The sequence below is a fragment of the Vollenhovia emeryi genome, unplaced genomic scaffold, assembly GCF_000949405.1.
Source record: "Vollenhovia emeryi isolate VEMERY1.0 unplaced genomic scaffold, V.emery_V1.0 DF939295.1, whole genome shotgun sequence".
Taxonomy (NCBI): Eukaryota; Metazoa; Arthropoda; class Insecta; order Hymenoptera; family Formicidae; genus Vollenhovia; species Vollenhovia emeryi.
This window is the reverse complement of record NW_011967071.1, coordinates 27,998-45,046: the sequence shown is the minus strand read 5'-3', so window position 1 is coordinate 45,046 and position 17,049 is coordinate 27,998. Positions and strand designations below refer to the sequence as shown.

Sequence of the window (17,049 nt, the reverse complement as noted above, 5' to 3'; positions counted from 1 at the left end):
CAATCCGACGGAATCCGCTAGAGATTCATTGTAAATTAAAGTGAAATACAAGAAACGTGAAATATGAAAAAGCCAGTTTTTCAAATAAAGCGTACGTGAATAACCGGATCGGACAATCCGACGGAAATCCGTTAGAGTTTCGTTGTAAACTAAAGTGAAATACAAGAAACGTGAACTATGACAAAGCTAGTCGTAAGGCGTAATGTTTACCAAATAAGTGGCCTTGGCGTTCGCGTTACGCGCGCTCCTTTTGTTGACATGAAGTTGCCGCGCGCCGTCCTACGCGTGACTAGATTCAAGCGGTCGGCAGTCGTTCGCGCGTCGTCGCTCCCCTGTTCTTCGAGACGCGATCGTCCCGTGGTGAAAAATCGTGCTTCCGCGTCATTAGTGAACTTCCGCGGCCCGTTCGCAGCGAGTGCGAACGCTCGTGCCATTCATTTACGCAAGACAGTAGCGACGGAGGTGACAATGAGGTATGCTGTACACCGCGATGTGGCGATAACTAACCCCTTTACGACGACGCATTAACCGGACCGAATAATCCGACGGAAATCCGCGAGATATTCGTCGCAGATATTAAAGCGAAACACAAGAAGCGTAAAATATTAAGAAGCTAGTCGCGAGACTCACGATCTTTCCCAAATATGTGGCCCCTTGGCGTTCGACGCGTACCTTTTATATGTATACATGAAGTTGCCGCGCGTCGTTGTGCGCGTGGCTAGATTCAAGTCGTTCGCGCGTCGTCGCCCTCTTGTTCATCGAGACGCGATCATCCCGCGCGAAAAATCGGAAGAATATTACAGTGAAATACAAGAAACGTAAAATATTGTAAAGCTAGTCGCGAGACTTACAATGTTTCCCAAATATGCGGGCCTTGGCGTTCGCGTTCGGCGCGCTCTTTTTGTTGACATGAAGTTGCCGCGCGTCGTCCTACGCGTGGCTAGATTCAAGCGGTCGGTCGGCAGTCGTTCGCGCGTCGTCGCTCACCTGTTCTTCGAGACGCGATCGTCCCGTGGTGAAAAATCGTGCTTCCGCGTCACTAATGAACTACCACGGCCCGTTCGCAGCGAGTGCGAACGCTCGCGCTGTTGATTTAACGCAAGGCAGAAGCGACGGGGGCGACAACGAGGTGCTGTACACCGCGAAGTGGCGAAACTAACCCCTTTACGACGACGGTACGTGAATTAACCGGACCGAATAATCCGACGGAAATCCGCGAGATATTCGTTGCAGATATTAAAGCGAAACACAAGAAGCGTAAAATATTAAGAAGCTAGTCGCGAGACTCACGATCTTTCCCAAATATGTGGCCCCTTGGCGTTCGACGCGTTCCTTTTATATACATGAAGTTGCCGCGCGTCGTTGTGCGCGTGGCTAGATTCAAGTCGTTCGCGCGTCGTCGCCCTCTTGTTCATCGAGACGCGATCATCCCGCGCGAAAAATCGGAAGAATATTACAGTGAAATACAAGAAACGTAAAATATTGTAAAGCTAGTCGCGAGACTTACAATGTTTCCCAAATATGCGGGCCTCGGCGTTCGCGTTCGGCGCGCTCTTTTTGTTGACTTGAAGTTGCCGCGCGTCGTCCTACGCGTGGCTAGATTCAAGCGGTCGGTCGGCAGTCGTTCGCGCGTCGTCGCTCACCTGTTCTTCGAGACGCGATCGTCCCGTGGTGAAAAATCGTGCTTCCGCGTCACTAATGAACTACCACGGCCCGTTCGCAGCGAGTGCGAACGCTCACGCCGTTGATTTAACGCAAGGCAGAAGCGACGGGGGCGACAACGAGGCGCTGTACACCGCGAAGTGGCGAAACTAACCCCTTTACAGCGACTCTTGGAATGGCGCTCACTTGGAACGATTCTCTCGCTGACACGAGCGCTACTCATTGTCATTTCGGACTGAGAGCGACGCGATTTTCGGACTGCGGCTCGATCGTGAATCTTTTCCTCCGGCGTGAATCCGTAAAAAGCGAAAAACACGGGAGTGTCTCGTAAAGTGTCGCGCGAGTTAATCGTCTTACGCGGGTGATTAGTGCGCGAGTGCAGCGGACAATACTGACAATGAGAGCAGGACGAGGCTTGGCGGAGTTACGGGACACTCGTCCGAACATTTTCGTGGTGTCCACATCGAACGAGCGTACTCCGACGGGGAGGGGGGGGGGGAGGAGGCGGCTTGGAGGCACCGGGCGACAGCGGAGCCGTCACAAGGTAAGTGCAATTAATTCCTTAATCTCGGAGCGCTCGAGACCGATCGTTGGCATTTTAGCGGCGTCACAATCGCGAGCGGACACACCCTCGGTCGTCGAATGAATGTGACTGTCGTCAACCGTCTCTTTCTTTCGCGGTATTTATTTTTAAATATTTCACCTGCTCTCTGTCGGTGCCAACGGGCAATTTTTTTTAAATGAAAAAATTCAACGCTGTAATTTTACAGTGTAGAAAAATTGCACGACGACCAATGGCCGGCAAATTCTAATTAAAGAAATTCATTGCGAAAAACATTATCTCAGCCCGGCTTTAAATTAGAATTTGCCAGCCGTTGGTCGTCGTGCAATTTTTCTACAATGTTTAATCAATGACTGACGTCAAATAATTCTTTACGTTGTAATTTTCATTCGAAATATATTCCATTATCACTTCGAATTATTATCCAGCCTCGATTTTAAATTCTCAATCATTTAACGGGTATCAGTTTGGACCCAAGGAATAAAGTACCCTTTCAGCACGTTGAATCCCGGGTTCTCAAGTCGAATGAAGAATCTGGTGAATATCATATTAAAATCAAGTCGAGATATCTACCAGACGTCAACCGAATCATCAATAATTGGTCCCTTGGGAAAATATACCTTAGAAAACGTTCAAATTTTATCAGTGACTTTTACTCACCGTATCTGGCAATTTTAATAGTACAGAAAATTTCTTGCGAAAAATATTACCTCAGCCAGGGTTTGAACCTGGACCTCCCTTCTCTCTAGGCGGGCGTCTCAACCAATTCGACCACCGAGGCATACGCCTCGATTACATACGAGAGATTCATAACAACGACCGTGAAAATACAAGCTTGAAACGTAGACATATGATATTTTACACGTCTATGGTGTTTTTCTTTTTAAGGTATCGCAAAAATTTCTCACGATCGCGCCAGAAGCGGAAGGGCCGGTGCGGCGCGCGCGGTTAAATTTCGATGACGTAACCGTGACCGAGATTCCCTCGGCCAATTTTCCAAACGTTTCCCCGTGACGCCGGTGCCCTCGGGTACGTCTGGTAAGGTGCACGTGCGCCGCACGCGTTCGCAGAAACGCGCTCGCTCATTAGTCCGATATCGCGCGGACGGCGCGAGTGTTACCTTCGCTCTTGCACCTTGCTTTCTCGCGACGGCGACAGGTGCGATCTCCGGTATCGCCGTCTTCGGCGCGGCGCGGCGCGGCGTTTGTCCGTCCTCGTCGGCCCTTCCCCGATAATAAGAGACACGTCGGTGGGACGGGGCACGTGGCGTCGAAATAATTGCGGGAAGCGCTCCCGCGCGCGTAAGAAAGAAAGGAAGAAGGAACGCGCCGGAGAGAAATCGGCGAGAGCCGATACGCTCGGCCGCGCGGAGTCGTAACGCGATAACGGCCGAGTAATATGATAATGCCGTCGCGCGTCCCGCGAGGGGAGCAAACAGCCGAGGTTATTGCGGTTGCAAAGATTTCGGGCATTGTTATGGCATCGCTAGGTATTTTTTCGGCATTCGTGGGTGTGCTATTTGGTCCTGCTGGAGCATTACAAAGAATACGCAGGACAGGGTGGAAAAAATACGGAATTCGCTATTGGTAATTTAATTGGCTATCTCCGCCTATCTCCTGCCAGGTCCTAAATGGCTTTCGCGTTTCTAATTGATTTATATATTAAAAAGGGCCGAGTTAAAATTTCGTTGACAATAAGATGAGGCAATGCCCACTGGGGATTAGTAGGCATTGGTGTCCGTGTTTTTGGCCAGCGGTTTAGAACGAAGAAAGTTGGACGCTGACGGAGCGGACGGTTCTCTCGCGCGCTGGAATTCTCCAATAATCTGCTAATTATTAGGTGCTAATTATCAGGATGTATGGTTTAGGGCGTTAGAAGGAAGGTATTGTGTCGCCATGTACTTTTCTTTTGCAAACTTTATTCTATGGCGACAATTAGTATAATTAATATAATGAAAGCCGTATACAATTGTAGCGAAATTCCTTATGGCTTATCCCTAACAGGATTCTTATGATCCTGACGAAAGAGGATATACCCCTGATACTAGGCTGCACCGTGATACATCTGTGGAGAAGATATTTCTCCTGCGCAGGCGGTAGGGAGACGATTCCGCGCAACGTTGGTACTTACAGTAAAGCCTGTAGCGTAGTTAACGTCAACTAAAAATTATATATCTAAAGTGACTGCGATTGATAATCACCGGAGTTGTTAAATTGCGGTGCAACAGTCATTCTCAAAGTCCCCTGTTAAGAGACGGTACCTAATATGAGACAGCGGAGTTTCTGCTAAATTAATAGGCAGGTTGGTTCCACCACGAATTTATTGTCCCTGGAGTGAAACCTGTTTCGCGAAAAATTGATTGGTAGATCGTGTAATCGTTGCGAAAAAAAATTTGCGATTGAATTTGAACGTTGACAGCCTACTACCTTATATTAGAATCCTGTCCCATAATAGAGGATTTTCCTCTCTGTTAAAAAAATTCTTATATTAGAATCCTGTCCCATAATAGAGGATTTTCCTCTCTGTTAAAAAAATTCTCATATTAGAATCCTGTCCCATAATAGAGGATTTTCCTCTCTGTTAAAAAAATTTGCGCAAGTGGATAAATGGCATATTATACTGTACAATCGTACACTGTCAAAAAATTTTTTTAAGTGTTTCGATCTGTTTACGTAAAACAGAATGTTTCTAGATGCAGAGAGCACATTGTAGATCAGGCTTAAACGTATCGGTAGCCAATTTTGGAGCGCGTTGCAAGCTGCATGAATGTAAACTCCTTATCGAGCGTTAATTACGAGCGTTGCTTCTGTCTCCAAGTATATAAGTTAAAATTATACATCTGCCGATCTACCCGCATGCATGGCTACTGAAATACAAACTTGTTAAATATAAATAGCGATAATAACGTCGGGAGGCAGTGTGATATATTTTGATACATTTTTCCCCATTCGTCGAAAAAAGGTATCTGATTTGCGTAACGGGAGCAAATTAACGGGGAAAGCATTTGCGCGGCTGGAAATCTCGGGCGGTCTTAACAACCGCCGATGTACTTATTAATTGAAAACGTGATAATTAGTCTCGGGCGTGCGTGCCGGCGCGGCGGCGCGAGCCACAAAAAGGACAGTCGTACGGGCAGAAAGTATCGTAATTAAACGGCCGCGCCGATATTATTTTCTTCACGTATACGCAAATTGCCTGCTGACTCGCATGCGTTCGGTCTTGCTCCTGCCGCGTCATTTTTATCATTTTATGCACCGGCAGCGTGACGCGATCGGTCTCGGCGGCCCCGTTGGGACCCGTTTCTTCAATCTCGGTCTCGGGCCCTCTCCTCTAATCGAGTCAAATTCGTAAATATGTCGATAACCAATTTTAGCGCGCGCGCGCGCGCGTAGCAACGCGGTGCGAGCTGCAGGAATCAAAATTCCTCCGTATCGAACATTATTTATGCGCGTTGCTCCTGCTTCGACGTAATCTTGAAAATAAATGGCGCCGTAATTAAAACGATGCATCTGCCGATCCACCTGCGTGGCTGTTTTAAAATACAAATTTATTACTGAAATATATGAATGTCGATAAACGTCGCAGAATAGCGTGGCAAGTTTACGCGATAATAAATGGCGATTTGACTCGATTATGCCGCGACATATTGTACATGCAAAATCGCATTGATTGCGCTATCGTGTGAGTGTTGACCCGTCGGTTATCACATATGACAATGCGGAAACCTACCTGGTTTTGCGTTTATGTCTTTGCTCGAGCCTCGAATATCTCTCTTTCCCTTTTCGGCGGATCCTCGGGATTTTTCGGTGCCTTCCAGCACGGCGGACGTTGGAGGACGAGGGGGGGAGCATACCATAAAGCAAACTGATTTTACGGCTTCATAATTTCAAGAAAATCTTAATCACGTCGTTAAAACTAGAATACCAGTCATTTACGATACGGCTCTCTCTCGTTCTTTCGTGTGATTATATAAGAAAGAATTCAGAATCCCCCAAATTCGTGGTAAGTTATTACTGCCTATTGAAGGGTTGGTGATTTAGAATTTTCTTTTCATTGATCGGACATCGAAACGCAATTATAATATTAAATACAGCAAATAAATATACTCACAAAAAACGCACTATTATTATTGTTGTTGCTGTTGTTATTATTATTATTAAACATTAAACAGCTAATGAATATAGTCATAAAAAAGACCCGTAACAACTTCTTAAAAGAATTTCGGTCTCTGTTAAATTAATTTTATGTCGATTAATAACTTTTAAATGATTTTTGCTAAATTTCAGTAGCTAGAAGTGGTTAAAGTAGGACATTTCTTCACTAAAATATTTTAAAGATATTTTAATATTTATCTTAGCTTGAAAGATATTTTACTCATCACATATCTGTCGTATTTAAAAATTGTTTGTTGATCAAATTTGATGACGTTACATCCACGTTCCTCCAATTGAGTTGTCTTCTTAGAAAAGTACAAAGTAGAGGACACAAGTCCGATACGAAGGCGTTAAAACCGAACTTCAATTTAACATACAGGCAGTTCGTAAAACTCGTTAGGGTAGCTAACGACTCGAAGAGGAGAAGCCAGCTCGCGCGGGGGTTGGAAGACGAATTCGTTGTCAAATTGTCTAACAGCGGGATGGCGGTTATTATCAAGATGGGGTATAGTCCGGTTGTGTGCGCTGTGTATCGTCGGAGGCTTGCGATCATCTTTTCTCGGCGCGCACGCTGCCGGGGCGCGCTCGTTTTATCGCCGAAAACGATCTCGGACGTGTTCCTGCGCTTCCTATCCGAGTCTAGCATCACTCCGGAGTTGTTAACGAGGACCAAAGGGGCATCGCTCTTTCGCGTGGTTAATGGAGGATCGACCGAAATTAATTCGGCTGCTCGATAATTATTCTCCGCGTTAAGGACCGTCTACATTGGAAGTAAGCAGTAACAAGTAAGAAAGCCTATCCTTTACCTTTCAGTGTAAAAGCTAAAGTATAGGCATAATTTTTAAAAATAAATATTTTTCCCACACACACACACACACACACACACACACACACACACACATACACACACACACACACACACGTTGTGTGTATAAACGGCACAAAATAAAATATGTATAATGTTTACCATGTATGTTGCATACAAAAGGCTATTCTCATTTTAATCAGTTATATATCTTTCCGTGTTTAAGATGCACCACACTTATGAAAAGTTTCACAAACTATGACTTAATTGACATTGTCTAGACGTACAGTCACTCTGCGGCCATGGTAAACATTATACATATTTTATTTTGTGCCGTTAATTTTATATTCATGAATCAACTTTGTTATAATTTGTTACCGTTCAATGACATATTGCAATGACTAGATTAATTTTTAAGAATTTGTGCTCGATAAGGACCCAAACCCGTGGTCGAAACGTCGCACGTTATATTTTGTATTTTTAATTTATTAAACAAGTGTCAGTTAAGGTCGACTAAACTGATGCTTGTTAATCAACAGCTAATATTAAATTTAGAGTATGTAATTTACGAAGACTCATAATGCGAATCAAAATAGAACGAATTAATTGACTTTGTTGCGAAATCGGCTGACAACTTCGTTGTAGGAATAGCGGAAGGATCGATTTTCGGCAGGGTAGACTGACAATGAAACGCTTTCGCCGAGGTCTGAATATATCTATTTATTAAGGATCGAAGGATTGAGAACCTACGAGGAGAGAGGGAGAGAAGGGGGGGGAGATGTACATCGATCTAACATCGAGACCGAGCGTGCAACGATGCATTTTACAAATAGGGTACATAAAGGGAGGGAATAGGCCCCCATTATTTCCTATCCAAACGAGTCCCTCCGCAATCGGTCCTCGCGACTTTCGATGGATCGGGCGCGTTCATCATTCGCGATCGCAGATTATATCTAGCACACGGCAACCTGACGAAAATCTTTCGTCGAAATTTAACGTCATCCCCTTGATCATCTCGACTTATAAGATCAGCGAGATTTGCGAATTTGCTATTTTTTACGAAAGTTGACACAGTTACAATTAAAGATTGTAAAAGTGTGTACATCTCGTATACTTATTTATTCGACGCGAACGACAAAATCAAATATGTTGTACAATAGATATTTAAAGTGCACGAGGTGATAGTGAGGAGAACAATTAAAAATTTGCAATATAGTTATTTGCTAATGTACATAATGTAAATCATTGAAGGAAGAGAGAGAGAGAGAGAGAGAGAGAGAGAGAGAGAGAGAATTTTTCCCAAATTGTCTATACAATTCCTAATACAATTGTTGGCGAAAAGAGATTTTTCTTTCTGTCCTCCAACCTTTCTGAGAGACTTCCAGCAGGGACGCGAAATTTAAAGGGCTCCCAAATATTAGTATGCCGGCAACAAAGTAACGTTTGGTATTGCAAACGCTATTCGTCACACTTCGATCTTTATCGCGGCCCATTACCCAGGATAGAACGCGATTAACTCGACGTAAGTGTATCGCATCAATTTTCACGGCGTTATCAAAAGAGGAGCGCCGCGGCGGTCGCCGCGACGGGAAGATCGATCGGCGGTATGGGTGATCGTTCGATCAGACGTGGCGCACCCGATACCTGCCCCGATATCCGCGTCGTCGGCCAACGTCGGCCACGTTCGCCACGGGTGCCGAAAAAAAGAGGACCGGACGAGCGCACGCATGCACGCACGCACGCACGCACGCACGCATTCACGCACGCACGCACGCTGGCACGCACGCACACACACACTCACTCACATATATGTCCGCGCAGTTCGTGGTCTCGGAAGCGAGCGAAAGAGGGAGAAAGATGGGGAATCCTGCTCGAGATGAGACGAGAATGACCGGGGGCAGCGCACGCGAGTCCGTAATGATACACCGAAAGGAGGGATGGAGCTCGCGACCAGCTCGATGGAAAAAGAGAGTGGACACTCTCTGGCGCGAGCGAGCGGAATTTCGCGTGCGGAATTACGTACTCGCCCGGTGCCGAGCCGATCAGATCGGGGAATCATCCCAAAGTTCCTAAAAACTATTTGCAGCAGTGAAAAAGGAACGAGAGGGAGTGGACGTGAAGTAAAAATTAAGATAAAAGGAATAAAAATGTATGGACAAGTGTAGATTTTATTAACAAGTTTTTAATTCGATAGTAACACGCTTGTTGTTCGATTATTGTTGTCACTAGTGGTACATGCACGAGAATTTTGTGGGCCCTGAAGAAAATCAATTCGACACTGCGTCTCGCGTCACTGGCCGCCGGCGTGACGGGAAAAGAAACGTTTTCAATTTACGGCGCCGGTAAATTAAAAGTATTCTGGCCGCTCTCAAAGAGGCACTCTACGGCTTCACTATTCGGCACATTGTGTCCTCTCGTCCATAGTGGTAAGCAATTCTCGCTAAAGTAGATTGTAGTCGTTAATGGAAGCAGGATTGATCGCTGAAGCGTAGATTAACTTTGTCGGGGCGAAGGGCGAATCTCGGCGGAGTCAGCGTCTTGGCGGATTCAATGGAGTCGCTGTTGCGAGATCAGTCTATTGTCTCCGGAAAGCCGCGAAATCTTGGCCGAAAGCCGCGCGATTCGGAATAGAGCGTCCTCTGATCCCTTTAAGGAAACGAGTTGGGATATCGTTGGAATCAGGATCGGCAATCAATTTAGCTCGAGCGTCTTGGATCGCGCGCCCTGATCGATCATTCACTCGTGTGAAAGCTTTTCGGACGCGACGGGGAAATCGCCCGGCGGCGAGGCTCACTCCATCCTTTCGCTCGACTTTCTGCATCCATATGAGGATGCACTCGCCACGTCGATTTCGATGCGGTTAACGTGTATCAGTCAGTCGGGCATAAATAACGCCGCATACTCGAGATACTTGGCTCGCTTATTAGATCGCGTCGCGTGCAGTCGCAATCGTTTATCATCGGCGCACAACAGTGTGTTATGCAAATGGCGAAAGAATGAATTCGTCGGGGCACGGCGGGACTAGTAGAAATTGAGAAGCTGGGGAGGTAGCGCCTCGTTGAGGGATCACGATTGAATACGATGGTTACCGTCGATGATCGTTTACGATTTTCTGGAATAACGGCCCGAGAAAATTCTCGGGTATTCGCCGGCGAACACGCGAGAAAGGGGGCAACCGTTGGGATGGGCGCATATGCAGTCGCACATATTGTGTGTATCGCGCCGGAATTACGTACGGCGTACAAATTGTCGACGGATAAACGAAGATAATTTGGCGCTCTCAGGGAAGTCGTCAATTATCATAATTCCGCGAATGCCACAATTTCCAAATGCAAGTTGCAAACGGCAACGTTTCAGCGGGAATGCGTGTGTATTACGTACGTGACCTGTTCTGTCTCTTTCTCTCTCTCTCTCTCTATCTCTTTCTCGGTCGAAACGCCGCTGTGCGTCAAAAGGGCGGGGTGGAGATGCAACGTAGGGTAACGCGAGATAAGGGGGAGAGGCGCGTACATACGTGTTCTCCATTTGTTACAGATTCCGTTCTCTCAACAAGCAGAAAATACGCTGTGAACGTAATTACGCGTCGTCGGCAGGCAACGTTCGATGGGTTAATGCGGCCGCGCGATATTAAAGTATTTATCGCGTGCAAGAGGTAGAGACAAGATGTAATTTCACGTCGGACGCCATGCGCGTAACGCCTCGCGTCGGGCAGTCCTGTTTTTGCAGATCTTAAATTCCACGTTGTTGTGTTTTCGGCCGAACGCCGCCTTTATCACAAATTGGATTCCGCGTGAAGAATCAGAGAGAAAGAGAGGAAGAGAGAGAGAGATTCCTCTCGCTAGGCGAGGAAGAGGTAGCAATTTATTTGACCGTTCAGGTAGCAATTTATGCCTACCTGTATCTCTTCCCTCGCGACAACGGACGACAAGTGAAACATTTGTGTTGAAAATTTCGCGACCGAGGCGGATAAGTTGGGGCCAGCCAGCAGTCAAAGTTATCGTAATTCACGTAATGCCCCGGATAACTGTGGTACGGTGGAAGCACGCGGGCGCGAGAGACGCAGCTTCGGAGCTAAATTATCGGGAGATAAACGTGGCGGTAATTTAGCGCGACTTTGCCAATTACCGCGCTTCTAAGAATGCCGCAATTTTGATACGCGTGCGTGCGGTTGCGGTCGCGTTCTTAATGGACCAACGTGTCCACAACCAGTTTCGTGAATGAAACAGTGTTGCGGGACGGACGGAGAGAAAAAAGGGCATGAGCAACACGAGCGTAAATATCGGCAGAGACAAAGAGATAACTGACGGCCCCTCGGCCGATTTCCGATACTGCATTTCTTCGCGATCGCGGGAATTGTATGTACGAGTGTAACGCAATTGCGTGCTACGGAAAACGCGATTGTGCTGACGCAAGATCCCTAGATACGTGTCGACGCCAAATGGAATATTCATGCGTTTAACGCACATGACTTTGAAACGCGTCGTTATTTCCTCCTCGTAATAATTTGATCGAATATGAAACGTTAGTGCCGGTTTGCGCACTGTCATTTCAAAAATTTAAGAACATATGTGCAAAATTATTCGTCGTGTTAGCATAACAATTGCAATTGAAATACAAGATATATGGTATGACCGACGAATGCTTTAACGACCGTCGACGGAAAGTCACTGTCGATTTGAATAAAAAAATGCGATGTTCTCTTTTACTTAATGTTTCGAAAAACGAGATTAAATACATTTTGACATATTTACGTTACACTGAATTTATTAAATTATGTTAACTCCACAATGCTAGATTAGCGTTTTCTCTCTCTCTCTCTCTCTAAAAAGTTCTCATTTAAAATATTACTAATTTCGGTTTCGTAAAAAGAGAATTCGAAAACTTATTCCTCTACACCGAGAAAAATAACCGATTGAATATAATCGGATAATCCCATAACGTAATAACAAACGGATATATTAAATTGTATATCCGACGAAAAATATGATCGGTTTTCCGATGAAATTTTATCAGCAGCTACATTTCATCGGATATATTTTTTCCGATTAAATTACGGATACATCCGATGAAATTTATCCGAAGAAATGCAGTTACCGATAAAATTTGATTGAAAAACCGATCACATTTTTCATCGGATATATCCGTTTGTTATTATGTAATTGGATTAACCGATTATATTTAATAGGACATTTTTCGCAGTGCAGGCATCATCTGTTGGTTCCACCATGTATTTATTGCCCCTGGAGTGAAACCTGCTCAGTGAAAAATCGATTGTTAGATCGTATAATCGTTGCGAAAAACGATTTGTCATTGAATTTGGACGTGGAAAACCTATTATCTCATAATAGAGGACTTTCCTCTACGATATATTTTATCATTAGATCATAGTTTATTTCGCAATTTTGCCTAATTTACTTTTCAACTTGACAAATATCACCAAATCATTTCTACCGAGCCAATAAATGAAGAAATGATATAATCTAGCGCACCTACAAATTTATCTGTTAGGTACATACTCACGCAAATCCTACGGTCTTACCATCGATAATCGCTGCAGACAGGATTTTCGGAGCTTATCTCGAGCGAACTAATTTCCGATTCGCGCGTCGCATATTATACAATGTATCGCATATTTATTATATAAGCGTGCGGCGTGGCATTTACCGACTTCTCACTTTCCCGTCCATCCCGACGTACGCGAGATCCCTCCTTCTTCGGCGGGCAACACTGTTGCAGTCGGTGCAAGGCGCGCGCGGCGCGCACGCACGTCGAGAAAATAAAACACCGCCACTGCCCCGGGAGCGCATTTCACGATACGCCGCTCTGCCCGAGAAAGGGATCGACCACACGGCGGGTTGGACAAAGATGAAGAACCCGGGTTCGGTGGGAACCCAAGAAGTTGCTGCCGGTCCCGCTGCCGTTGCCGCTCCTAGCGATGGGAACCAATCGCGCTCGACCACTCGACTCCTAGGTTTTTTTTAACTGCAAGTTTGAAACGGCAGGTCGGACATTATTCTCGATCACTTAATCTATTTCGGATTAATTAACTTTTACCGAGGGGGAAACCGCTGACCAAAATCTTGTACACCGATGCCCACTAATGCCCGGTGGGCATTACTTTATCTTATTATTTTATTTTACCTTGTTTCATCTTATTTTATCTAATTTTATCTTTAGGATGCCCAAAAAATGCCTAGTAATGCCCAGTAATGCCGCAAATCTGTACACCACAATGCCCTCAGCGGTTTACCCCTCGACTTTCATTGTTTCTTCAAGGAAACTGTCAAGGATCCGCGCCGAAGTGCCCGAGACACTCTTCAGTAGCTTCGATAAGAAGACGATAACAATAATTGTTGAAATGTCAGTTTAATATTTTCGTATTAGCCAATGTATTAATTTAATACATTTAACGTGTTAACAAGTATTACTTAAAATTTGGTATAAATTTGTAGAAGTTACTGAACAAAGGCCGGTTTCGTCTGGTCCGTTGCCGACTGTGCGTACGAACTTTTTCACGCTTGCTATGTTAAAGCCTAAAGGCTAAAGTTTCCTTCGCACCTGATTATTGGGAGCGGTAAAAAATAGCGGCGTAGTAGTCCTAAATTTACCCGCGCCGAAGCTCGCTCCTCCTCGCAACCACATTGTATTAAGTAACAATTACCGACCGCAAGCGCGCAGCATCGACGCGCCGCGTGATCCTCCGGCTGCGTATCGCCGGCAAAAAATGTATTATTCCATCAATTACGTAAGATTCAAGTGTCGATTCGCGATCGCCGCGTATCTTACCGCCGCTGTAGAAACAAGAGTGGATGATCGGACCGGGGATGCACCCATCCCATACGATTATCTCGGCTATTATAAACAGACTCTAAAAGAAGCAACTCGAAGTGATGAGAAAGGGGAATCGCGAGCCCCGAAGAGATCGGTAGAAGACGAAGAAGAGATTCTCTTTTGAAAGGGGGTGGAAGTGATGCGAGATAGCCATCGGCATTCCGTGGAAGGAAAGCGCAGGAAGATGGCGGGAATGGCGGGAAGATGAGGAGAAGGAGAGAGAAAGAGAGAGAAAGAGAGGAGATGAAGCCTCGAGATAGAGCGAACGTGGCGGTCGCGTGGCCGGCGAAGAGGCGCGCGCGCGCGCGCGCGTGCACGAAAACTCATCGCGATGTTTATTCCGTTGGGTTGTTTATCAGCCGGTATATCGAAACTCATTTCGACGAACCGGAGAGTCGCGCCAACATTAGTAACGATAACCACGACACTTGTCGGATAATTCAATGTATGGTTCAATTTCACTCTAATTACATCCTTCGATATCTCACTCCTCGTCTCTCCATTCGCGCGCGCAGCGTTCCGAAAATACGTGCGGCGCACGTAATCGCCGGAATGCCGGCGCTTCTGTCTATATAAACTTTATGAGGAAAAAATTACGAGACGGTTTTCCCCCGGCGACATTTATTTCTCATCTAAATTGGGATTAAATAAGGGAGCTTTTATCTCGCGGCGCGCACCAATCTCCTTCAATTTCATTACCTCCCGTTTAATCGTAGCCCGATCAGAAATAATACTCTTGATGTCATTATAAGCTTGTCGTTATACTTGTTTTGATCTTTGGATCATTTATACGACGGTATAAAATATATTAGCGACCTGCCTTTTTATTTTTGCGTCGTCGAGATGGAATGCGCTCGCTGAGAAAAACTTCCATCGGATAAACCAATTAAATGGTGTTTCCGATGGTTAGGTGGGCGTTTTTCTTCCCGCTCGGATATCTTCTCTTTACAAAGTTGCCACGCACTCGTCAAGATTGAGGACAAACTCCTTCAATCTTAAACTGTAAAAATTAATCGTCAAAGTCGTTCGCAAAACCTGGGCGGCGTTTTCGTGCTTTTCGAAGTTTGACAAGATCTGCCATAAATTTCGCTTGGGAGATTACTTCCTGATCTCTCTCTCTCTCTCTCTCTCTCTCTCTTTCTCTCTCGCGATACCAATGCAATTTACGCACGATGGCGGCAAGACGAGTATAACGAGAATATTACCAATTTGTAGCGACGCGTCAAGCGATGGAAAGGACAGGCTGAAGATAACGATCCGGCTTCTTTGTTACTCGTAACACGAGGCGATTTGACGCGTCGGCAGTTACCGGGGACATCTTCATTGTCGCACCCACGAGAATCGGTCCGTGGATCTCAAGTGCCTCCAGAAAAGTACACCTACGTGTATATACAGCGCACGCTTTTTCGCGAGATCGTTATAGCGCTTTAAATCCCTCCGGGAGCGCTGGCCGTGCCCATTTCCAAGGTCAACTCGGGTGCTCCTGGGTGTAATTTCGATTTTTAATGCCCGTTGCGGAGCCTAAGGTGCGCCGAATGTTCGCCGAGGTCTCGTTACTGGGACCTAACTCGCCGGGATCATTGTTTGTCCGTGCACGCGCGCGCGCGCGAGCGTAAAGTTCGAGGGACGAAAAAAGTGACCGGCCGCGGCGTTTGTTCCGCTCGGGCCCCGAAATGATTGGGAGCACTCGGCTCGGTTTGTAGGTTCGTATGCCACGGGGCCAGTAGGCTCCCGTGCGTCGAGAGGCCGCGAGCACGTGTGCGTGCTCCATCGGACACGCGCGTGCTCGCGGACCCGCTCGGTCCGCGAGCACGAGCCGCGCTTCGGTTTTAATTCGCATTGATCCAAATTGCGTACCGGGGTCACTGGACGGGGTATGAAGCATAAGAATAATGCCAGCTCTCAATAAGTAGCACCTTTCTCCACCGTCTTACAGCTCCTATTCATTGGATGAATATTCTCTATCTCCTCGTTTTCCAATAAAATTTTTCAACGTGACGAAGAATCATGCAAACGCGATAGACGCCAATATTTTTCTAATACAAAATATTTTACGAAAGACATTCTCGTACCTATAGGATATTGTAACACATATCAAATCACTTATTGCAATTACTATTTTTCCCTTTTCATCCCCCCCTCCCCCCTTTCCTCTCTCTCTCTCTCTCTCTCTCCATATTCTTATCTCTATTCTACTCTTCTTCTGCTTCCTCCTCTCACTTGTCGTTTTTTCTCTCGTTCTCTTTTTCTCCCTCTTCATCTTGTTCTATCTTCTTCTTCAGCTTTCTCTTTCTCACATTAATAATTGCACCGTCGAAACCTGTCCGGTTTATACTCGGCCGGAGTGCAAAGGGAGGAGTAGCACGCGGACCTGCTCGTTGCCGCTCGTCTGAGGTACTGGTAATTGTCGGAGCCTCTCTTTCGGGTCCTCGTTAGATCCGCTCCGCTTGGCTCGTCGTGGGTCCGCTGTTGCTGGAGAGCTCCGATACCACACAGATCGACCGCAACTCCGCGCCGGTTTCACCACCGAAATTCGCTCGGAATTGGTCCAGCTTGCGGCTCGCCGCCGCAAATCGAGCACGTGCTTTCTACGAGGGCCGTATACATGACTGTCCAGTCGTCGCGATGCAGAATTTTGAATTACATTGCGTAAATCCGACCACCGCGTGTGTCAGGATATTCGGAAGATCATTGATATTGCACGCGAAGCTAGCGCCACACAATGCGCAATTCGTCATTCGTGATTCGCAAAAATTCATTGGACATCCGTTATTACTTACCACATTATTCGTGATTCGCTGTTTAACATTCGTAATTTGTTATTTGTCGTTTCATTCGTATTAACTTGAGCAACTTTTAAACCTTTTCCTTTTATTACAGAACTTGCATCATAAGTCTGCAATTAGTCACGTTACAATATAGTAAAAAACCACTGTTTTCGCCAGAAAACCGCTCGGCGAATCACTGTAAATCGACGAATTTTTCCTCTACTCTCCCCCCTTCTCTCTCTCTCTTCTCTCTCTCTCTCTCTCTCT

The 17,049-nt window shown here is 45.9% G+C and overlaps 1 long non-coding RNA gene across 1 annotated transcript; it reads left to right on the top strand.

Annotated features, from left to right (window-relative positions):
* The first annotated feature begins 12,533 nt into the window (after positions 1-12,533).
* LOC105558984 lies at positions 12,534-13,607 on the top strand. Its single transcript, XR_001008716.1, has 2 exons — positions 12,534-13,185; positions 13,361-13,607. It is a non-coding gene; the product is annotated as an uncharacterized LOC105558984 (long non-coding RNA).
* The last annotated feature ends 3,442 nt before the right edge of the window (positions 13,608-17,049 follow it).